At 48.0% G+C, this 23,197-nt stretch overlaps 13 non-coding genes and 2 pseudogenes across 13 annotated transcripts; all 15 read left to right on the top strand.

Moving 5' to 3' along the window:
- The first annotated feature begins 570 nt into the window (after window positions 1-570).
- LOC141212334 (U2 spliceosomal RNA) lies at window positions 571-761 on the top strand. Its single transcript, XR_012282144.1, has one exon. It is a non-coding gene; the product is annotated as a U2 spliceosomal RNA (small nuclear RNA).
- Window positions 762-1,876: 1,115 nt separating this feature from the next.
- On the top strand, window positions 1,877-2,067 carry LOC141212333 (U2 spliceosomal RNA). Its single transcript, XR_012282143.1, has one exon. It is a non-coding gene; the product is annotated as a U2 spliceosomal RNA (small nuclear RNA).
- Window positions 2,068-3,182: 1,115 nt separating this feature from the next.
- On the top strand, window positions 3,183-3,373 carry LOC141212332 (U2 spliceosomal RNA). Its single transcript, XR_012282142.1, has one exon. It is a non-coding gene; the product is annotated as a U2 spliceosomal RNA (small nuclear RNA).
- Window positions 3,374-4,488: 1,115 nt separating this feature from the next.
- On the top strand, window positions 4,489-4,679 carry LOC141212331 (U2 spliceosomal RNA). Its single transcript, XR_012282141.1, has one exon. It is a non-coding gene; the product is annotated as a U2 spliceosomal RNA (small nuclear RNA).
- A 1,115-nt stretch (window positions 4,680-5,794) lies between these two features.
- On the top strand, window positions 5,795-5,985 carry LOC141212330 (U2 spliceosomal RNA). Its single transcript, XR_012282140.1, has one exon. It is a non-coding gene; the product is annotated as a U2 spliceosomal RNA (small nuclear RNA).
- A 1,115-nt stretch (window positions 5,986-7,100) lies between these two features.
- Window positions 7,101-7,291, top strand: LOC141211494 (U2 spliceosomal RNA). The gene has a single exon (XR_012281467.1). It is a non-coding gene; the product is annotated as a U2 spliceosomal RNA (small nuclear RNA).
- Window positions 7,292-8,403: 1,112 nt separating this feature from the next.
- On the top strand, window positions 8,404-8,481 carry LOC141211825 (U2 spliceosomal RNA; annotated as a pseudogene).
- A 5,564-nt stretch (window positions 8,482-14,045) lies between these two features.
- Window positions 14,046-14,241, top strand: LOC141211625 (U2 spliceosomal RNA). Its single transcript, XR_012281592.1, has one exon. It is a non-coding gene; the product is annotated as a U2 spliceosomal RNA (small nuclear RNA).
- A 1,115-nt stretch (window positions 14,242-15,356) lies between these two features.
- On the top strand, window positions 15,357-15,472 carry LOC141211837 (U2 spliceosomal RNA; annotated as a pseudogene).
- A 524-nt stretch (window positions 15,473-15,996) lies between these two features.
- Window positions 15,997-16,178, top strand: LOC141211590 (U2 spliceosomal RNA). The gene has a single exon (XR_012281559.1). It is a non-coding gene; the product is annotated as a U2 spliceosomal RNA (small nuclear RNA).
- Window positions 16,179-17,293: 1,115 nt separating this feature from the next.
- Window positions 17,294-17,484, top strand: LOC141212329 (U2 spliceosomal RNA). Its single transcript, XR_012282139.1, has one exon. It is a non-coding gene; the product is annotated as a U2 spliceosomal RNA (small nuclear RNA).
- A 1,112-nt stretch (window positions 17,485-18,596) lies between these two features.
- On the top strand, window positions 18,597-18,787 carry LOC141212328 (U2 spliceosomal RNA). Its single transcript, XR_012282138.1, has one exon. It is a non-coding gene; the product is annotated as a U2 spliceosomal RNA (small nuclear RNA).
- Window positions 18,788-19,902: 1,115 nt separating this feature from the next.
- On the top strand, window positions 19,903-20,093 carry LOC141212326 (U2 spliceosomal RNA). The gene has a single exon (XR_012282136.1). It is a non-coding gene; the product is annotated as a U2 spliceosomal RNA (small nuclear RNA).
- Window positions 20,094-21,208: 1,115 nt separating this feature from the next.
- LOC141212325 (U2 spliceosomal RNA) lies at window positions 21,209-21,399 on the top strand. The gene has a single exon (XR_012282135.1). It is a non-coding gene; the product is annotated as a U2 spliceosomal RNA (small nuclear RNA).
- A 1,115-nt stretch (window positions 21,400-22,514) lies between these two features.
- LOC141212324 (U2 spliceosomal RNA) lies at window positions 22,515-22,705 on the top strand. The gene has a single exon (XR_012282134.1). It is a non-coding gene; the product is annotated as a U2 spliceosomal RNA (small nuclear RNA).
- The last annotated feature ends 492 nt before the right edge of the window (window positions 22,706-23,197 follow it).

Raw genomic sequence — 23,197 nt, 5'->3', positions numbered from 1 at the left:
AAAGAGAACCCAACCCAAAAAGTTTGGTTGATTAGTCTGTGGCATTCTGTTAAACTGTTGCTTATGGCGGTCTCTGTGAGCTTCTCAGCGACATTCAGCCAGCCAGGTATCCTGCCTGCAGTAGATGGAATGTGGCAATGGAACGCTGGCTGCGCGTGTCATAATAGGCTCTGAGCCTTTATATACCTGTGCACAGCAGCAGCCACCTTCAGTCTGCTGCTGGACAGCCAGCAGCAGCAGCAGCAGGAGAGGTATGTAATCAGGAGCCCTCCTGCTAAGGGTAGACAGCTGCTCGTTCCACCCCACCCCCCGCCTTAATTGGTTCTCCTCCCTTCCAACGGTGTTGAGGCGGGTGGGAACAGCAGGGGGTGAAGGTGCTGTGTTTAAAGAGGTGGAGTTATGCAGATCTAAAACGCGTGGATTGCAGCAGCAGCAAGCCGAAAAGTGCAGGCATGTAAGGGATCTAGAGGTTGACAACATGTCTTCTTAACGGGAGTCCAGGAGCTCATCTCCACAAATGGACTTTTCAGGATCCTTGGGTGGCTCCGTAGTTTGAAACCAATTCTGGTTATCGCTTCTCGGCCTTTTGGCTAAGATCAAGTGTAGTATCTGTTCTTATCAGTTTAATATCTGATACGTCCCCTATCTGGGGACCATATATTAAATGGATTTTTAGAACAGGGAGATGGAAAAAGAGCTTGCTCTGTCCACTCCACGCATTGACCTGGTATTGCAGTATCTCCAGGACCGGTGCACCCCTTCTTTAATGCAGTTTCTAAAATCAGAAAGAATTGAATTCAATGTTTTTTGTTCATTTTGCTTGTTTGTCGGATTTTGGGATGGACTCTTTGGCTTTGCTTTTCTTCTCCTCATTGGATTTTTCATGTTCAAAGTTGCAGAAGCCAGATTACAAGCTCATTTTGGTTCAACTTCAGCAACTGTGCATTGCATTGCCATGTAATGTGATGCAATGCTATCTTTCTAGCTCTCCCTTTTTACTTCCTTTTGGATAAACAGACATATTAGGCAAGCATTTTGGAGCTTTCACCTAAATAACTACAGGTGGTGAGATAAGCTGCACAATATAATTGACCTTTCAGTATATTGTTGCACACACACCATCTATTTAGCAAATGCCCTTGTTATCAACAGCAGCCTTTTAAACTCACCTGAGCTAACAGGTATGTGCGCTGGTTACTCTGCTGCGCTTAAAATTTCTTTTTTCGTTTGCTACAATGCCTTTTCTGAAACGTTGTCTCCTTCTGCTGGAACACTGACTTCTTTCATTTAATGCCTGCAGACTATAAAAGAGAACCCAACCCAAAAAGTTTGGTTGATTAGTCTGTGGCATTCTGTTAAACTGTTGCTTATGGCGGTCTCTGTGAGCTTCTCAGTGACATTCAGCCAGCCAGGTATCCTGCCTGCAGTAGATGGAATGTGGCAATGGAACGCTGGCTGCGCGTGTCATAATAGGCTCTGAGCCTTTATATACCTGTGCACAGCAGCAGCCACCTTCAGTCTGCTGCTGGACAGCCAGCAGCAGCAGCAGCAGGAGAGGTATGTAATCAGGAGCCCTCCTGCTAAGGGTAGACAGCTGCTCGTTCCACCCCACCCCCCGCCTTAATTGGTTCTCCTCCCTTCCAACGGTGTTGAGGCGGGTGGGAACAGCAGGGGGTGAAGGTGCTGTGTTTAAAGAGGTGGAGTTATGCAGATCTAAAACGCGTGGATTGCAGCAGCAGCAAGCCGAAAAGTGCAGGCATGTAAGGGATCTAGAGGTTGACAACATGTCTTCTTAACGGGAGTCCAGGAGCTCATCTCCACAAATGGACTTTTCAGGATCCTTGGGTGGCTCCGTAGTTTGAAACCAATTCTGGTTATCGCTTCTCGGCCTTTTGGCTAAGATCAAGTGTAGTATCTGTTCTTATCAGTTTAATATCTGATACGTCCCCTATCTGGGGACCATATATTAAATGGATTTTTAGAACAGGGAGATGGAAAAAGAGCTTGCTCTGTCCACTCCACGCATTGACCTGGTATTGCAGTATCTCCAGGACCGGTGCACCCCTTCTTTAATGCAGTTTCTAAAATCAGAAAGAATTGAATTCAATGTTTTTTGTTCATTTTGCTTGTTTGTCGGATTTTGGGATGGACTCTTTGGCTTTGCTTTTCTTCTCCTCATTGGATTTTTCATGTTCAAAGTTGCAGAAGCCAGATTACAAGCTCATTTTGGTTCAACTTCAGCAACTGTGCATTGCATTGCCATGTAATGTGATGCAATGCTATCTTTCTAGCTCTCCCTTTTTACTTCCTTTTGGATAAACAGACATATTAGGCAAGCATTTTGGAGCTTTCACCTAAATAACTACAGGTGGTGAGATAAGCTGCACAATATAATTGACCTTTCAGTATATTGTTGCACACACACCATCTATTTAGCAAATGCCCTTGTTATCAACAGCAGCCTTTTAAACTCACCTGAGCTAACAGGTATGTGCGCTGGTTACTCTGCTGCGCTTAAAATTTCTTTTTTCGTTTGCTACAATGCCTTTTCTGAAACGTTGTCTCCTTCTGCTGGAACACTGACTTCTTTCATTTAATGCCTGCAGACTATAAAAGAGAACCCAACCCAAAAAGTTTGGTTGATTAGTCTGTGGCATTCTGTTAAACTGTTGCTTATGGCGGTCTCTGTGAGCTTCTCAGCGACATTCAGCCAGCCAGGTATCCTGCCTGCAGTAAATGGAATGTGGCAATGGAACGCTGGCTGCGCGTGTCATAATAGGCTCTGAGCCTTTATATACCTGTGCACAGCAGCAGCCACCTTCAGTCTGCTGCTGGACAGCCAGCAGCAGCAGCAGCAGGAGAGGTATGTAATCAGGAGCCCTCCTGCTAAGGGTAGACAGCTGCTCGTTCCACCCCACCCCCCGCCTTAATTGGTTCTCCTCCCTTCCAACGGTGTTGAGGCGGATGGGAACAGCAGGGGGTGAAGGTGCTGTGTTTAAAGAGGTGGAGTTATGCAGATCTAAAACGCGTGGATTGCAGCAGCAGCAAGCCGAAAAGTGCAGGCATGTAAGGGATCTAGAGGTTGACAACATGTCTTCTTAACGGGAGTCCAGGAGCTCATCTCCACAAATGGACTTTTCAGGATCCTTGGGTGGCTCCGTAGTTTGAAACCAATTCTGGTTATCGCTTCTCGGCCTTTTGGCTAAGATCAAGTGTAGTATCTGTTCTTATCAGTTTAATATCTGATACGTCCCCTATCTGGGGACCATATATTAAATGGATTTTTAGAACAGGGAGATGGAAAAAGAGCTTGCTCTGTCCACTCCACGCATTGACCTGGTATTGCAGTATCTCCAGGACCGGTGCACCCCTTCTTTAATGCAGTTTCTAAAATCAGAAAGAATTGAATTCAATGTTTTTTGTTCATTTTGCTTGTTTGTCGGATTTTGGGATGGACTCTTTGGCTTTGCTTTTCTTCTCCTCATTGGATTTTTCATGTTCAAAGTTGCAGAAGCCAGATTACAAGCTCATTTTGGTTCAACTTCAGCAACTGTGCATTGCATTGCCATGTAATGTGATGCAATGCTATCTTTCTAGCTCTCCCTTTTTACTTCCTTTTGGATAAACAGACATATTAGGCAAGCATTTTGGAGCTTTCACCTAAATAACTACAGGTGGTGAGATAAGCTGCACAATATAATTGACCTTTCAGTATATTGTTGCACACACACCATCTATTTAGCAAATGCCCTTGTTATCAACAGCAGCCTTTTAAACTCACCTGAGCTAACAGGTATGTGCGCTGGTTACTCTGCTGCGCTTAAAATTTCTTTTTTGGTTTGCTACAATGCCTTTTCTGAAACGTTGTCTCCTTCTGCTGGAACACTGACTTCTTTCATTTAATGCCTGCAGACTATAAAAGAGAACCCAACCCAAAAAGTTTGGTTGATTAGTCTGTGGCATTCTGTTAAACTGTTGCTTATGGCGGTCTCTGTGAGCTTCTCAGCGACATTCAGCCAGCCAGGTATCCTGCCTGCAGTAGATGGAATGTGGCAATGGAACGCTGGCTGCGCGTGTCATAATAGGCTCTGAGCCTTTATATACCTGTGCACAGCAGCAGCCACCTTCAGTCTGCTGCTGGACAGCCAGCAGCAGCAGCAGCAGGAGAGGTATGTAATCAGGAGCCCTCCTGCTAAGGGTAGACAGCTGCTCGTTCCACCCCACCCCCCGCCTTAATTGGTTCTCCTCCCTTCCAACGGTGTTGAGGCGGGTGGGAACAGCAGGGGGTGAAGGTGCTGTGTTTAAAGAGGTGGAGTTATGCAGATCTAAAACGCGTGGATTGCAGCAGCAGCAAGCCGAAAAGTGCAGGCATGTAAGGGATCTAGAGGTTGACAACATGTCTTCTTAACGGGAGTCCAGGAGCTCATCTCCACAAATGGACTTTTCAGGATCCTTGGGTGGCTCCGTAGTTTGAAACCAATTCTGGTTATCGCTTCTCGGCCTTTTGGCTAAGATCAAGTGTAGTATCTGTTCTTATCAGTTTAATATCTGATACGTCCCCTATCTGGGGACCATATATTAAATGGATTTTTAGAACAGGGAGATGGAAAAAGAGCTTGCTCTGTCCACTCCACGCATTGACCTGGTATTGCAGTATCTCCAGGACCGGTGCACCCCTTCTTTAATGCAGTTTCTAAAATCAGAAAGAATTGAATTCAATGTTTTTTGTTCATTTTGCTTGTTTGTCGGATTTTGGGATGGACACTTTGGCTTTGCTTTTCTTCTCCTCATTGGATTTTTCATGTTCAAAGTTGCAGAAGCCAGATTACAAGCTCATTTTGGTTCAACTTCAGCAACTGTGCATTGCATTGCCATGTAATGTGATGCAATGCTATCTTTCTAGCTCTCCCTTTTTACTTCCTTTTGGATAAACAGACATATTAGGCAAGCATTTTGGAGCTTTCACCTAAATAACTACAGGTGGTGAGATAAGCTGCACAATATAATTGACCTTTCAGTATATTGTTGCACACACACCATCTATTTAGCAAATGCCCTTGTTATCAACAGCAGCCTTTTAAACTCACCTGAGCTAACAGGTATGTGCGCTGGTTACTCTGCTGCGCTTAAAATTTCTTTTTTGGTTTGCTACAATGCCTTTTCTGAAACGTTGTCTCCTTCTGCTGGAACACTGACTTCTTTCATTTAATGCCTGCAGACTATAAAAGAGAACCCAACCCAAAAAGTTTGGTTGATTAGTCTGTGGCATTCTGTTAAACTGTTGCTTATGGCGGTCTCTGTGAGCTTCTCAGCGACATTCAGCCAGCTAGGTATCCTGCCTGCAGTAGATGGAATGTGGCAATGGAACGCTGGCTGCGCGTGTCATAATAGGCTCTGAGCCTTTATATACCTGTGCACAGCAGCAGCCACCTTCAGTCTGCTGCTGGACAGCCAGCAGCAGCAGCAGCAGGAGAGGTATGTAATCAGGAGCCCTCCTGCTAAGGGTAGACAGCTGCTCGTTCCACCCCACCCCCCGCCTTAATTGGTTCTCCTCCCTTCCAACGGTGTTGAGGCGGGTGGGAACAGCAGGGGGTGAAGGTGCTGTGTTTAAAGAGGTGGAGTTATGCACATCTAAAACGCGTGGATTGCAGCAGCAGCAAGCCGAAAAGTGCAGGCATGTAAGGGATCTAGAGGTTGACAACATGTCTTCTTAACGGGAGTCCAGGAGCTCATCTCCACAAATGGACTTTTCAGGATCCTTGGGTGGCTCCGTAGTTTGAAACCAATTCTGGTTATCGCTTCTCGGCCTTTTGGCTAAGATCAAGTGTAGTATCTGTTCTTATCAGTTTAATATCTGATACGTCCCCTATCTGGGGACCATATATTAAATGGATTTTTAGAACAGGGAGATGGAAAAAGAGCTTGCTCTGTCCACTCCACGCATTGACCTGGTATTGCAGTATCTCCAGGACCGGTGCACCCCTTCTTTAATGCAGTTTCTAAAATCAGAAAGAATTGAATTCAATGTTTTTTGTTCATTTTGCTTGTTTGTCGGATTTTGGGATGGACTCTTTGGCTTTGCTTTTCTTCTCCTCATTGGATTTTTCATGTTCAAAGTTGCAGAAGCCAGATTACAAGCTCATTTTGGTTCAACTTCAGCAACTGTGCATTGCATTGCCATGTAATGTGATGTAATGCTATCTTTCTAGCTCTCCCTTTTTACTTCCTTTTGGATAAACAGACATATTAGGCAAGCATTTTGGAGCTTTCACCTAAATAACTACAGGTGGTGAGATAAGCTGCACAATATAATTGACCTTTCAGTATATTGTTGCACACACACCATCTATTTAGCAAATGCCCTTGTTATCAACAGCAGCCTTTTAAACTCACCTGAGCTAACAGGTATGTGCGCTGGTTACTCTGCTGCGCTTAAAATTTCTTTTTTGGTTTGCTACAATGCCTTTTCTGAAACGTTGTCTCCTTCTGCTGGAACACTGACTTCTTTCATTTAATGCCTGCAGACTATAAAAGAGAACCCAACCCAAAAAGTTTGGTTGATTAGTCTGTGGCATTCTGTTAAACTGTTGCTTATGGCGGTCTCTGTGAGCTTCTCAGCGACATTCAGCCAGCCAGGTATCCTGCCTGCAGTAGATGGAATGTGGCAATGGAACGCTGGCTGCGCGTGTCATAATAGGCTCTGAGCCTTTATATACCTGTGCACAGCAGCAGCCACCTTCAGTCTGCTGCTGGACAGCCAGCAGCAGCAGCAGCAGGAGAGGTATGTAATCAGGAGCCCTCCTGCTAAGGGTAGACAGCTGCTCGTTCCACCCCACCCCCCGCCTTAATTGGTTCTCCTCCCTTCCAACGGTGTTGAGGCGGGTGGGAACAGCAGGGGGTGAAGGTGCTGTGTTTAAAGAGGTGGAGTTATGCAGATCTAAAACGCGTGGATTGCAGCAGCAGCAAGCCGAAAAGTGCAGGCATGTAAGGGATCTAGAGGTTGACAACATGTCTTCTTAACGGGAGTCCAGGAGCTCATCTCCACAAATGGACTTTTCAGGATCCTTGGGTGGCTCCGTAGTTTGAAACCAATTCTGGTTATCGCTTCTCGGCCTTTTGGCTAAGATCAAGTGTAGTATCTGTTCTTATCAGTTTAATATCTGATACGTCCCCTATCTGGGGACCATATATTAAATGGATTTTTAGAACAGGGAAATGGAAAAAGAGCTTGCTCTGTCCACTCCACGCATTGACCTGGTATTGCAGTATCTCCAGGACCGGTGCACCCCTTCTTTAATGCAGTTTCTAAAATCAGAAAGAATTGAATTCAATGTTTTTTGTTCATTTTGCTTGTTTGTCGGATTTTGGGATGGACTCTTTGGCTTTGCTTTTCTTCTCCTCATTGGATTTTTCATGTTCAAAGTTGCAGAAGCCAGATTACAAGCTCATTTTGGTTCAACTTCAGCAACTGTGCATTGCATTGCCATGTAATGTGATGCAATGCTATCTTTCTAGCTCTCCCTTTTTACTTCCTTTTGGATAAACAGACATATTAGGCAAGCATTTTGGAGCTTTCACCTAAATAACTACAGGTGGTGAGATAAGCTGCACAATATAATTGACCTTTCAGTATATTGTTGCACACACACCATCTATTTAGCAAATGCCCTTGTTATCAACAGCAGCCTTTTAAACTCACCTGAGCTAACAGGTATGTGCGCTGGTTACTCTGCTGCGCTTAAAATTTCTTTTTTGGTTTGCTACAATGCCTTTTCTGAAACGTTGTCTCCTTCTGCTGGAACACTGACTTCTTTCATTTAATGCCTGCAGACTATAAAAGAGAACCCAACCCAAAAAGTTTGGTTGATTAGTCTGTGGCATTCTGTTAAACTGTTGCTTATGGCGGTCTCTGTGAGCTTCTCAGCGACATTCAGCCAGCCAGGTATCCTGCCTGCAGTAGATGGAATGTGGCAATGGAACGCTGGCTGCGCGTGTCATAATAGGCTCTGAGCCTTTATATACCTGTGCACAGCAGCAGCCACCTTCAGTCTGCTGCTGGACAGCCAGCAGCAGCAGCAGGAGAGGTATGTAATCAGGAGCCCTCCTGCTAAGGGTAGACAGCTGCTCGTTCCACCCCACCCCCCGCCTTAATTGGTTCTCCTCCCTTCCAACGGTGTTGAGGCGGGTGGGAACAGCAGGGGGTGAAGGTGCTGTGTTTAAAGAGGTGGAGTTATGCAGATCTAAAACGCGTGGATTGCAGCAGCAGCAAGCCGAAAAGTGCAGGCATGTAAGGGATCTAGAGGTTGACAACATGTCTTCTTAACGGGAGTCCAGGAGCTCATCTCCACAAATGGACTTTTCAGGATCCTTGGGTGGCTCCGTAGTTTGAAACCAATTCTGGTTATCGCTTCTCGGCCTTTTGGCTAAGATCAAGTGTAGTATCTGTTCTTTTAAGAACACAAGAGCTACGATCTACACTTGACGAGAGCGATCGAACTCGGAAGGAGAAGAGCTTCGGAGCCCAGCTGACATCAGAGAACGAAGGCGGATATCGGTGGGAGGAAGAAGCTCTAAAGAATCCAGAAGAAGATGAAGACTCGGAGAAGAATCGGGCTGTCCTGTGGAATCTTCGAGGAAGAAAATCATCGAGACAAAGACCTTTCGGGGAATTTGTCCAGAACACGACGGGAGAAGAATCTGCATAGCTCCACCCATTCCGGGAAGAGTTCCAGATCCAGCTCCAAGAAGTAACTGCAGGAGGAAAGCCATGGCAAGCGCTGCGAGGAAGGCCGAAAAGAAGAGCCTGGAGCTGGGGACAGCCAGGAGGGCCCAGCCAGGAGCCGATTCTGACCCCAAGGACTCTGCCTCCACGACTGGCCAGCAGAAGGGACCCCAGAAGCCCCGCCACGAAGCTCCAGCCCTGGAGCCATGGATGCGGCAGACGGTGGCCCTGAAGCTGAAGGAAGTGGATGGGAGGGTGCCGGACATGTCCTCGGACGTGTTCTGCCAGAAGATGCTGCTGGATCGAGGCTTCTCCAGGTCGGACACACTCAGCATCCAGACCTTCTTGACGGGGATCTTCTTCGTCACCTTCGCCACTGTGAACACCTGCAGGAGGTTCTGGGAAATGGTAAGCGCAAAAGGACCGGATAATTCTTTCTCTGGCTTTACAGGTAGCTGCCCTATCCAGAGGGATGAAAGGAGGATCACGGTCTCCATGCGCAACCCGCACACCCCAGGCCAAGACATCTGTACCTTCCTGAGACGCTTCTGTTTGGTTGTGAAGGAACCCTCTCACATCCTGAATGGACTCGGCTTCTGGACAGGTAAGTGGTCGGTGACCGTTAGACTTCACAGGGACCTGGCGTACTCAGACGGACTTCGGCACCTGCCCCCGACATTCTCCCTGGGCAACTCCTACGGCCTCATCTATTACCCGGACATGCCGCGGAACTGCAGGAGATGCGGCAAGAACGGCCACGAGATGAAGGACTGCAAGGAGGATGCCTGCAGGATTTGTCGAGTGACGGGACACAGCTCGAAGGACTGCCCGAAGAAGACGTCCTGCAACCTGTGTGGGCTGGCGGCTCATCTGTACAAGGATTGCCCCAGGCGTGAGAGATCCTGGGCATCGGTGGTTGCGACGACCCCAGCTACGGAGGACAAGGCCCCGACGACCAGGCCTGTGAAGGTCAAGGACGCGACGACCAAGGCCCCAGCGGCCAAGGCCGAGACGACCAAGGCCAAAGCGGTCAAGGAGTCGGTGGCCAAAGCCCCAGCGACGGTCCCAGCAGCTCCGAAGCAGAAGAAAAAGTCAAAGGAGGGTAAGAGTTCTGTCACCCCTCTCTCGATCCCTCCCCCTGCCACCCCCGTCCAATCCCCCCCCACCCCGGCCACCCCTGCTGAGGATTCCACTTCCTCTTCCTCCTTCCCCTACTCCTCAGCAGGTGTCCTTTCCCCTGCCCCGGCAGCCACTCTCCCTCCCCAGACCATGGTAGCGGTGGAATTAACCTTTCCTCCACCCGCCGCTATCTATTCCGAGGAGGATTTTCCCCTTCTTGTCTCCCCAGTTCCAACCCGGGGAAAGAGGAAGGTGGAGGACAGCCCTGCTACTGAATCCTCCAAAAAGAAGATTCTGGATTTCGTAGGCGAAAAGGAGGATACCCTCCCTGAGCCAGAAGAGATGGAGCACATGGTTGAGACCCTGGTGGCCGAGCCAGAAGAGGAGGAACTGGTGGTCGCCGAGATTGAGGCCGCGCTGCTTGACCAGATGGAGGAAGAGGGCCTGCTGGTGATCCCGTCACCAGCAGTCAACACCGACGAGGGACCACCCGACCGGAGTGGTAACTAAGGTGTATTGCCTGCGCTAACTTTTTCTTTTTTCCCTACATGATGGCTAATATTAACTTATTTTCCATTAATGTCAGGAGCATCAAGGACAAGTTCAGACGTCAGACTATTTATGCCTTCCTTACTTCCCAGTTGTGTGATGTTTATATGTTGCAGGAATGTTCCCTTCCCTCCTCTAGGTCCTTCAAACATCTGGCCAGGGAGTGGTCCCACGGTCCATCCTACTGGTCCGGTGGGGGTGACTGCAAGTCTGCGGGGGTCGCAATTCTGATCAGGGGGGGCGCATTCACGCTTGAGTCCGTCCAGGAGCTCATCTGCGGCAGGGCTCTTGTTGTAGATGGCAACTGGGCGGGAGAACCTGTCAGGTTCATCAACGTGTATGCGTCCCCACTGAAGAATGAGCGTTTGGAGCTTTTCCAGACCCTGCAGCTTCAGCTTGCCACCACCAGGACCTTAGTGATGGCCGGGGATTTCAACTGCCCCATCGAGGAGGACGGTCGTAGTTCTGGCACATCTGCCAAGTTGGACATCACGTCCAAGCTGCTCATCGAGATGGTAACCGAGGCCTCTCTTCAGGACGTGGTGGGCTCCATGGGGAGAGGCTCCACGAACTATTCGTGGAGCCGACCCGATGGCTCACTCCGCTCCAGGATTGACTTTGTGTTCACCTCTCGGGCAGTCAGGCAGAGTAGGCACTCGATGGTCTCCTGCTTCTTCTCCGACCACAGAGCCATTCACTTACAAGGTGTCCTCGGCGACGGTTTTCCGTCCGGCCCCGGCTCCTGGAAGCTGAATTGTGCTCTGCTGGCTCAGGATGAAGTCGTGGAGGAGCTGAGAGCAGCCTACGCAATGTGGCAGTCCTACAAGGGTAGCTTCCAAACAGTCTCTGATTGGTGGGAATATGTTAAACTTGAGTTTCGCTGTTTCTTTCAGGCCAAGGGTCGACAACAGGCGTGTGAGAAGAGGAGGGACTTCAGAGGGCTGCAGCGCGAGCTGCGGTCGCTGCAGGACCTTCTTCACTGCGGCTGGGACGTGAGGGAGGAGCTGGAGGAGACCAAGAAGAGCCTGAAAAGGCACTTTGAGGAGGAGTCCAAGCGAATCATCTTCCGTTCCAAAGTGGAGAATCTGGAGAAGGGTGAGAAATGTAACTCATTCTTTTTCAGGAAACTTCATGCCGGTCACACGCCCCTGAACGAGCTGCGAGACGAGAGCGGAAACATGCGACGTGGGAAGGAGGACGTGATGAGGGTCGTCAGCGACTTCTACAGCGAACTCTACTCCCACAAGACTACCGACCCCGACGCTGCTGATAAGTTCCTGTCAGGTATCACTAACCATCTTGATCCTGCAGGCACGGCAGCCTTGGACAAACCTCTGATGGTGGGCGAATTGCTCTCTGCCGCTAAATCCTTTAGGACCGGCAGGACCCCGGGCAGTGATGGTCTTCCAGCGGAGCTCTATGTAGCGCTGGGAGACCTCATCTGTCCGGACCTGTTGGACCTGTACGAGGAGATGGTGGTGGAGGGTAGAATGCCTCCATCTTTGAGGGAAGGAATGGTCACGATCCTGTACAAGCGGAAGGGAGAGAGGTGCGACCTGAGGAATTGGCGTCCCATCACTCTGCTCAACGTGGACTACAAGATCCTGGCCAAGACGATGGCGACACGACTTAAGACGGTCATCGGACGGATCATCCACCCGGACCAGACCTGCGGCATCCCTGGACGTCGCATCGCAGACAGCCTCGCTCTCGTGCGGGACACGGTCGAGTACATCAAGGTCCGCCGCGCACACGCGGCCCTGGTCTCCTTGGATCAGGAGAAGGCCTTCGACCGGGTTTCCCACGAGTTCATGGGCCGAGCTCTGCACCGGTTAGGTTTGGGTAACATGTTTTGTTCGTATGTCCGTCTGATGTATTTTGATATCCACAGCTCGGTGTTGGTGAACGGCTGGAAGACTGACCCCTTCCCTGTCCTCTCTGGGGTCAGACAAGGCTGCCCTCTATCACCTCTTCTTTTTGTTTGTGTTATAGAACTCTTCGCAGAGGCTATCCGGCAGAATGGAGAGATCAGAGGGATCACCGCACCGGGTCCGGGACGACACGAGGTCAAGTGCTCGCTCTACATGGACGACGTCACCGTCTTCTGCGCTGATCGTGGTTCAGTCGACGCCCTCGTCCAGACGTGTGAGAGGTTCGGCCGGGCTTCAGGGGCCAAAGTCAACTGCAGGAAGTCGGAAGCCATGCTCTTCGGGGATTGGCAGCCGGCCTCCTCCGCCCCCTTCCCCTTCAACATTCAACCGGATTTCCTCAAGGTGCTGGGAGTCTGGTTCGGGAAGGAAGGAGCGGCCCTCAAGTCCTGGCAAGAACGCTTGGCCAAGGTGAAGCAACGGATCGGACTCTGGAGCCTCAGACACCTCACTTGTGAGGGTAAGGCACTCGTCCTGCGTAATGAGGTCCTGCCCGTCTTGCAGTACACGGCGCAGGCCTGGCCCCCACACGTCACTGTGTGCAGGGCCATTACCAGGACAGTGTTTCACTTTGTCTGGGGATCCAAGATGGACAGAGTCAGGCGGGCCGTCATGTACAAGGAGCCTCGCAAGGGTGGGAAGGGCGTTCCAGATATCCCCACCCTCCTGCGATCCTCTTTTGTGTGTGATTGTGTCCGCCGGACTTTGCAAGTCAAGAATGGCTCCGCGGGCAGGTCCATGTCTCGCTTCTTCCTGCTTCCTCTTTGGAGGCGACTCGGCTGGGACAAGTGGGACAGCTCCTTCCCCTACAACTGGACGACGCCATGGTTCTACGGAGACGTCGTTCGATTTGTGGGGGAGCATCAACTGGAGGGACTCAAGCCCGACTTGTGGAAGCCCAAAACTATCCACAAGCTAATCAGAGCCAAGGATGACGTGGAGAACATCACAGGACTTCACCAGGACACGCTGGAGACTGTGTGGACAAATGTGTCGTCTGACAGGCTGACCAACGGGCACAAGGACTTGTCGTGGATGGCGATTCAGGGCGGACTGCCCGTCCGGTCATTCATGCATGCCCGGAACCTGTGCAAGACCCGGTACTGCCCAAGGTGCCCCTTCGTGGAGGAAACATCTTTGCACACTTTTTGGGACTGCGGATTTGCACAGCGCCTATTGACTGCACTTGAGGACGACCTGAGGAACTCTGTCCCCAGGGCGAGCCTATCGCACCATTCTGTGCTTTACGGACTCTTCCCTGGGGTTCATACCGTCGGAGCCATCCAGGAGGCTTGGCGCCTTATGAACTGCTTCAAGGATGCCGTTTGGGTCGCCAGGAACCGGCTCATCTTGAGGAGGGAGAGGATGTCCATCCAGGACTGCCGCAGGCTGATCCACAGCCTGCTCAGAGACTATTCCATCATGGACGGTCCGGAGGACGAGGACGAGGACTAAACCCCTCCTCCCCCTCTCCCCTTATGTGTCTTGTCTTTCAATAAAGCTTCGGGCCTGTGATTTTCCCCTCCCCATCCCCTTTTTCCCAATCCCCATCCCTTATCACGGTTCGTCGTACTGTATTGATTGACATGCTTTTTCTTTCAGATTGAGTGTTTTGTGTAGCATAGGGGTGTGATGTGTCTAGTTAGTGCGTCGTATCCTCATGCTATGTAAATATGATGTAGAATTCTGTGTGTACTGGGCTGCGGCACTGTACACTGTCTGTTAACTTATTTTTTGTGCTAATAAAAGATATATTCAATCAAAAAAAAATCTGTTCTTATCAGTTTAATATCTGATACGTCCCCTATCTGGGGACCATATATTAAATGGATTTTTAGAACAGGGAGATGGAAAAAGAGCTTGCTCTGTCCACTCCACGCATTGACCTGGTATTGCAGTATCTCCAGGACCGGTGCACCCCTTCTTTAATGCAGTTTCTAAAATCAGAAAGAATTGAATTCAATGTTTTTTGTTCATTTTGCTTGTTTGTCGGATTTTGGGATGGACTCTTTGGCTTTGCTTTTCTTCTCCTCATTGGATTTTTCATGTTCAAAGTTGCAGAAGCCAGATTACAAGCTCATTTTGGTTCAACTTCAGCAACTGTGCATTGCATTGCCATGTAATGTGATGCAATGCTATCTTTCTAGCTCTCCCTTTTTACTTCCTTTTGGATAAACAGACATATTAGGCAAGCATTTTGGAGCTTTCACCTAAATAACTACAGGTGGTGAGATAAGCTGCACAATATAATTGACCTTTCAGTATATTGTTGCACACACACCATCTATTTAGCAAATGCCCTTGTTATCAACAGCAGCCTTTTAAACTCACCTGAGCTAACAGGTATGTGCGCTGGTTACTCTGCTGCGCTTAAAATTTCTTTTTTGGTTTGCTACAATGCCTTTTCTGAAACGTTGTCTCCTTCTGCTGGAACACTGACTTCTTTCATTTAATGCCTGCAGACTATAAAAGAGAACCCAACCCAAAAAGTTTGGTTGATTAGTCTGTGGCATTCTGTTAAACTGTTGCTTATGGCGGTCTCTGTGAGCTTCTCAGCGACATTCAGCCAGCCAGGTATCCTGCCTGCAGTAGATGGAATGTGGCAATGGAACGCTGGCTGCGCGTGTCATAATAGGCTCTGAGCCTTTATATACCTGTGCACAGCAGCAGCCACCTTCAGTCTGCTGCTGGACAGCCAGCAGCAGCAGCAGCAGGAGAGGTATGTAATCAGGAGCCCTCCTGCTAAGGGTAGACAGCTGCTCGTTCCACCCCACCCCCCGCCTTAATTGGTTCTCCTCCCTTCCAACGGTGTTGAGGCGGGTGGGAACAGCAGGGGGTGAAGGTGCTGTGTTTAAAGAGGTGGAGTTATGCAGATCTAAAACGCGTGGATTGCAGCAGCAGCAAGCCGAAAAGTGCAGGCATGTAAGGGATCTAGAGGTTGACAACATGTCTTCTTAACGGGAGTCCAGGAGCTCATCTCCACAAATGGACTTTTCAGGATCCTTGGGTGGCTCCGTAGTTTGAAACCAATTCTGGTTATCGCTTCTCGGCCTTTTGGCTAAGATCAAGTGTAGTATCTTTTGAAAAGGCAGTTTTGTCCTTGGGCTGCCCTAGTAAATTGATGCATATTACACACTGGTTTGGTGCACTTGTTAGTACGCCAGGTGGCTCATAGAGTTATCTGATGGAAAACATGGCCCTCCAGGATCGAAGTCACTAGGCTGGGTAAGTGTGAGGGCTTTGGAGCAATGTGCCCCAGGAGTAGGCGCCCTGGTGGGAGTCCAAGCTTACTGGGACTGGGAACCCCAGAAAGACTTGGCTTCGTAGCACGCCGCACCTTTGCCAATCATACTTTCTGAGCAACCCCCCCTATTCCTGGCCTCCGGGCTAGGAAGGGGAATTTTTATAAACCCGGTCGGAGGTCCGGTCAGCTTTGGGCTGAGAAACCAACACAGGCTCCAGCTCCACTAGGGTGGCAGCCTAGATGGAAGCTGGGAGCACGAAAACGGCTCTTCTCCGGCTTCGGCTAGGGAGAGCATCGGAGATCCCTGACCCTCGCTGTGGCCTTCTGGCTCGGAGGGATGGGGATGGTTTATTGGGGACCCTCTCCTCCGGGAAGGGTCCACATGAATCCTCGCCTCGTGCGCTGTTTTGGTGTGACTTCGGTCACATTTTTCAGTGCCTTGGATGCAGCTTCAATCAAAAAATCTGTTCTTATCAGTTTAATATCTGATACGTCCCCTATCTGGGGACCATATATTAAATGGATTTTTAGAACAGGGAGATGGAAAAAGAGCTTGCTCTGTCCACTCCACGCATTGACCTGGTATTGCAGTATCTCCAGGACCGGTGCACCCCTTCTTTAATGCAGTTTCTAAAATCAGAAAGAATTGAATTCAATGTTTTTTGTTCATTTTGCTTGTTTGTCGGATTTTGGGATGGACTCTTTGGCTTTGCTTTTCTTCTCCTCATTGGATTTTTCATGTTCAAAGTTGCAGAAGCCAGATTACAAGCTCATTTTGGTTCAACTTCAGCAACTGTGCATTGCATTGCCATGTAATGTGATGCAATGCTATCTTTCTAGCTCTCCCTTTTTACTTCCTTTTGGATAAACAGACATATTAGGCAAGCATTTTGGAGCTTTCACCTAAATAACTACAGGTGGTGAGATAAGCTGCACAATATAATTGACCTTTCAGTATATTGTTGCACACACACCATCTATTTAGCAAATGCCCTTGTTATCAACAGCAGCCTTTTAAACTCACCTGAGCTAACAGGTATGTGCGCTGGTTACTCTGCTGCGCTTAAAATTTCTTTTTTGGTTTGCTACAATGCCTTTTCTGAAACGTTGTCTCCTTCTGCTGGAACACTGACTTCTTTCATTTAATGCCTGCAGACTATAAAAGAGAACCCAACCCAAAAAGTTTGGTTGATTAGTCTGTGGCATTCTGTTAAACTGTTGCTTATGGCGGTCTCTGTGAGCTTCTCAGCGACATTCAGCCAGCCAGGTATCCTGCCTGCAGTAGATGGAATGTGGCAATGGAACGCTGGCTGCGCGTGTCATAATAGGCTCTGAGCCTTTATATACCTGTGCACAGCAGCAGCCACCTTCAGTCTGCTGCTGGACAGCCAGCAGCAGCAGCAGCAGGAGAGGTATGTAATCAGGAGCCCTCCTGCTAAGGGTAGACAGCTGCTCGTTCCACCCCACCCCCCGCCTTAATTGGTTCTCCTCCCTTCCACCGGTGTTGAGGCGGGTGGGAACAGCAGGGGGTGAAGGTGCTGTGTTTAAAGAGGTGGAGTTATGCAGATCTAAAACGCGTGGATTGCAGCAGCAGCAAGCCGAAAAGTGCAGGCATGTAAGGGATCTAGAGGTTGACAACATGTCTTCTTAACGGGAGTCCAGGAGCTCATCTCCACAAATGGACTTTTCAGGATCCTTGGGTGGCTCCGTAGTTTGAAACCAATTCTGGTTATCGCTTCTCGGCCTTTTGGCTAAGATCAAGTGTAGTATCTGTTCTTATCAGTTTAATATCTGATACGTCCCCTATCTGGGGACCATATATTAAATGGATTTTTAGAACAGGGAGATGGAAAAAGAGCTTGCTCTGTCCACTCCACGCATTGACCTGGTATTGCAGTATCTCCAGGACCGGTGCACCCCTTCTTTAATGCAGTTTCTAAAATCAGAAAGAATTGAATTCAATGTTTTTTGTTCATTTTGCTTGTTTGTCGGATTTTGGGATGGACACTTTGGCTTTGCTTTTCTTCTCCTCATTGGATTTTTCATGTTCAAAGTTGCAGAAGCCAGATTACAAGCTCATTTTGGTTCAACTTCAGCAACTGTGCATTGCATTGCCATGTAATGTGATGCAATGCTATCTTTCTAGCTCTCCCTTTTTACTTCCTTTTGGATAAACAGACATATTAGGCAAGCATTTTGGAGCTTTCACCTAAATAACTACAGGTGGTGAGATAAGCTGCACAATATAATTGACCTTTCAGTATATTGTTGCACACACACCATCTATTTAGCAAATGCCCTTGTTATCAACAGCAGCCTTTTAAACTCACCTGAGCTAACAGGTATGTGCGCTGGTTACTCTGCTGCGCTTAAAATTTCTTTTTTGGTTTGCTACAATGCCTTTTCTGAAACGTTGTCTCCTTCTGCTGGAACACTGACTTCTTTCATTTAATGCCTGCAAACTATAAAAGAGAACCCAACCCAAAAAGTTTGGTTGATTAGTCTGTGGCATTCTGTTAAACTGTTGCTTATGGCGGTCTCTGTGAGCTTCTCAGCGACATTCAGCCAGCTAGGTATCCTGCCTGCAGTAGATGGAATGTGGCAATGGAACGCTGGCTGCGCGTGTCATAATAGGCTCTGAGCCTTTATATACCTGTGCACAGCAGCAGCCACCTTCAGTCTGCTGCTGGACAGCCAGCAGCAGCAGCAGGAGAGGTATGTAATCAGGAGCCCTCCTGCTAAGGGTAGACAGCTGCTCGTTCCACCCCACCCCCCGCCTTAATTGGTTCTCCTCCCTTCCAACGGTGTTGAGGCGGGTGGGAACAGCAGGGGGTGAAGGTGCTGTGTTTAAAGAGGTGGAGTTATGCAGATCTAAAACGCGTGGATTGCAGCAGCAGCAAGCCGAAAAGTGCAGGCATGTAAGGGATCTAGAGGTTGACAACATGTCTTCTTAACGGGAGTCCAGGAGCTCATCTCCACAAATGGACTTTTCAGGATCCTTGGGTGGCTCCGTAGTTTGAAACCAATTCTGGTTATCGCTTCTCGGCCTTTTGGCTAAGATCAAGTGTAGTATCTGTTCTTATCAGTTTAATATCTGATACGTCCCCTATCTGGGGACCATATATTAAATGGATTTTTAGAACAGGGAGATGGAAAAAGAGCTTGCTCTGTCCACTCCACGCATTGACCTGGTATTGCAGTATCTCCAGGACCGGTGCACCCCTTCTTTAATGCAGTTTCTAAAATCAGAAAGAATTGAATTCAATGTTTTTTGTTCATTTTGCTTGTTTGTCGGATTTTGGGATGGACTCTTTGGCTTTGCTTTTCTTCTCCTCATTGGATTTTTCATGTTCAAAGTTGCAGAAGCCAGATTACAAGCTCATTTTGGTTCAACTTCAGCAACTGTGCATTGCATTGCCATGTAATGTGATGCAATGCTATCTTTCTAGCTCTCCCTTTTTACTTCCTTTTGGATAAACAGACATATTAGGCAAGCATTTTGGAGCTTTCACCTAAATAACTACAGGTGGTGAGATAAGCTGCACAATATAATTGACCTTTCAGTATATTGTTGCACACACACCATCTATTTAGCAAATGCCCTTGTTATCAACAGCAGCCTTTTAAACTCACCTGAGCTAACAGGTATGTGCGCTGGTTACTCTGCTGCGCTTAAAATTTCTTTTTTGGTTTGCTACAATGCCTTTTCTGAAATGTTGTCTCCTTCTGCTGGAACACTGACTTCTTTCATTTAATGCCTGCAGACTATAAAAGAGAACCCAACCCAAAAAGTTTGGTTGATTAGTCTGTGGCATTCTGTTAAACTGTTGCTTATGGCGGTCTCTGTGAGCTTCTCAGCGACATTCAGCCAGCCAGGTATCCTGCCTGCAGTAGATGGAATGTGGCAATGGAACGCTGGCTGCGCGTGTCATAATAGGCTCTGAGCCTTTATATACCTGTGCACAGCAGCAGCCACCTTCAGTCTGCTGCTGGACAGCCAGCAGCAGCAGCAGCAGGAGAGGTATGTAATCAGGAGCCCTCCTGCTAAGGGTAGACAGCTGCTCGTTCCACCCCACCCCCCGCCTTAATTGGTTCTCCTCCCTTCCAACGGTGTTGAGGCGGGTGGGAACAGCAGGGGGTGAAGGTGCTGTGTTTAAAGAGGTGGAGTTATGCAGATCTAAAACGCGTGGATTGCAGCAGCAGCAAGCCGAAAAGTGCAGGCATGTAAGGGATCTAGAGGTTGACAACATGTCTTCTTAACGGGAGTCCAGGAGCTCATCTCCACAAATGGACTTTTCAGGATCCTTGGGTGGCTCCGTAGTTTGAAACCAATTCTGGTTATCGCTTCTCGGCCTTTTGGCTAAGATCAAGTGTAGTATCTGTTCTTATCAGTTTAATATCTGATACGTCCCCTATCTGGGGACCATATATTAAATGGATTTTTAGAACAGGGAGATGGAAAAAGAGCTTGCTCTGTCCACTCCACGCATTGACCTGGTATTGCAGTATCTCCAGGACCGGTGCACCCCTTCTTTAATGCAGTTTCTAAAATCAGAAAGAATTGAATTCAATGTTTTTTGTTCATTTTGCTTGTTTGTCGGATTTTGGGATGGACTCTTTGGCTTTGCTTTTCTTCTCCTCATTGGATTTTTCATGTTCAAAGTTGCAGAAGCCAGATTACAAGCTCATTTTGGTTCAACTTCAGCAACTGTGCATTGCATTGCCATGTAATGTGATGCAATGCTATCTTTCTAGCTCTCCCTTTTTACTTCCTTTTGGATAAACAGACATATTAGGCAAGCATTTTGGAGCTTTCACCTAAATAACTACAGGTGGTGAGATAAGCTGCACAATATAATTGACCTTTCAGTATATTGTTGCACACACACCATCTATTTAGCAAATGCCCTTGTTATCAACAGCAGCCTTTTAAACTCACCTGAGCTAACAGGTATGTGCGCTGGTTACTCTGCTGCGCTTAAAATTTCTTTTTTGGTTTGCTACAATGCCTTTTCTGAAACGTTGTCTCCTTCTGCTGGAACACTGACTTCTTTCATTTAATGCCTGCAGACTATAAAAGAGAACCCAACCCAAAAAGTTTGGTTGATTAGTCTGTGGCATTCTGTTAAACTGTTGCTTATGGCGGTCTCTGTGAGCTTCTCAGCGACATTCAGCCAGCCAGGTATCCTGCCTGCAGTAGATGGAATGTGGCAATGGAACGCTGGCTGCGCGTGTCATAATAGGCTCTGAGCCTTTATATACCTGTGCACAGCAGCAGCCACCTTCAGTCTGCTGCTGGACAGCCAGCAGCAGCAGCAGCAGGAGAGGTATGTAATCAGGAGCCCTCCTGCTAAGGGTAGACAGCTGCTCGTTCCACCCCACCCCCCGCCTTAATTGGTTCTCCTCCCTTCCAACGGTGTTGAGGCGGGTGGGAACAGCAGGGGGTGAAGGTGCTGTGTTTAAAGAGGTGGAGTTATGCAGATCTAAAACGCGTGGATTGCAGCAGCAGCAAGCCGAAAAGTGCAGGCATGTAAGGGATCTAGAGGTTGACAACATGTCTTCTTAACGGGAGTCCAGGAGCTCATCTCCACAAATGGACTTTTCAGGATCCTTGGGTGGCTCCGTAGTTTGAAACCAATTCTGGTTATCGCTTCTCGGCCTTTTGGCTAAGATCAAGTGTAGTATCTGTTCTTATCAGTTTAATATCTGATACGTCCCCTATCTGGGGACCATATATTAAATGGATTTTTAGAACAGGGAGATGGAAAAAGAGCTTGCTCTGTCCACTCCACGCATTGACCTGGTATTGCAGTATCTCCAGGACCGGTGCACCCCTTCTTTAATGCAGTTTCTAAAATCAGAAAGAATTGAATTCAATGTTTTTTGTTCATTTTGCTTGTTTGTCGGATTTTGGGATGGACTCTTTGGCTTTGCTTTTCTTCTCCTCATTGGATTTTTCATGTTCAAAGTTGCAGAAGCCAGATTACAAGCTCATTTTGGTTCAACTTCAGCAACTGTGCATTGCATTGCCATGTAATGTGATGCAATGCTATCTTTCTAGCTCTCCCTTTTTACTTCCTTTTGGATAAACAGACATATTAGGCAAGCATTTTGGAGCTTTCACCTAAATAACTACAGGTGGTGAGATAAGCTGCACAATATAATTGACCTTTCAGTATATTGTTGCACACACACCATCTATTTAGCAAATGCCCTTGTTATCAACAGCAGCCTTTTAAACTCACCTGAGCTAACAGGTATGTGCGCTGGTTACTCTGCTGCGCTTAAAATTTCTTTTTTGGTTTGCTACAATGCCTTTTCTGAAACGTTGTCTCCTTCTGCTGGAACACTGACTTCTTTCATTTAATGCCTGCAGACTATAAAAGAGAACCCAACCCAAAAAGTTTGGTTGATTAGTCTGTGGCATTCTGTTAAACTGTTGCTTATGGCGGTCTCTGTGAGCTTCTCAGCGACATTCAGCCAGCCAGGTATCCTGCCTGCAGTAGATGGAATGTGGCAATGGAACGCTGGCTGCGCGTGTCATAATAGGCTCTGAGCCTTTATATACCTGTGCACAGCAGCAGCCACCTTCAGTCTGCTGCTGGACAGCCAGCAGCAGCAGCAGCAGGAGAGGTATGTAATCAGGAGCCCTCCTGCTAAGGGTAGACAGCTGCTCGTTCCACCCCACCCCCCGCCTTAATTGGTTCTCCTCCCTTCCAACGGTGTTGAGGCGGGTGGGAACAGCAGGGGGTGAAGGTGCTGTGTTTAAAGAGGTGGAGTTATGCAGATCTAAAACGCGTGGATTGCAGCAGCAGCAAGCCGAAAAGTGCAGGCATGTAAGGGATCTAGAGGTTGACAACATGTCTTCTTAACGGGAGTCCAGGAGCTCATCTCCACAAATGGACTTTTCAGGATCCTTGGGTGGCTCCGTAGTTTGAAACCAATTCTGGTTATCGCTTCTCGGCCTTTTGGCTAAGATCAAGTGTAGTATCTGTTCTTATCAGTTTAATATCTGATACGTCCCCTATCTGGGGACCATATATTAAATGGATTTTTAGAACAGGGAGATGGAAAAAGAGCTTGCTCTGTCCACTCCACGCATTGACCTGGTATTGCAGTATCTCCAGGACCGGTGCACCCCTTCTTTAATGCAGTTTCTAAAATCAGAAAGAATTGAATTCAATGTTTTTTGTTCATTTTGCTTGTTTGTCGGATTTTGGGATGGACTCTTTGGCTTTGCTTTTCTTCTCCTCATTGGATTTTTCATGTTCAAAGTTGCAGAAGCCAGATTACAAGCTCATTTTGGTTCAACTTCAGCAACTGTGCATTGCATTGCCATGTAATGTGATGCAATGCTATCTTTCTAGCTCTCCCTTTTTACTTCCTTTTGGATAAACAGACATATTAGGCAAGCATTTTGGAGCTTTCACCTAAATAACTATGTAGCACCCTGAGGATTCGGCTGCTACAGGAGTATTGCACCTCAACCCAGAGGTGTGATATTCCACTCCCGGGCAAGGATGGAGAGTGGAACTGAGCTCGGTAGGCTGCATGCACTACACACATCCCATTTCCGGGGAACAGGCCGACGGTACTCCCACTTAGAAATGTGCAGGTACGACCGAGTCTGTTCCT

This window comes from Phyllobates terribilis, unplaced genomic scaffold, assembly GCF_046119375.1.
Source record: "Phyllobates terribilis strain yellow unplaced genomic scaffold, ASM4611937v1 Scaffold_170__1_contigs__length_4071412, whole genome shotgun sequence".
Classification (NCBI taxonomy): domain Eukaryota; kingdom Metazoa; phylum Chordata; class Amphibia; order Anura; family Dendrobatidae; genus Phyllobates; species Phyllobates terribilis.
This window is presented reverse-complemented; position numbering and strand designations above follow the sequence as displayed.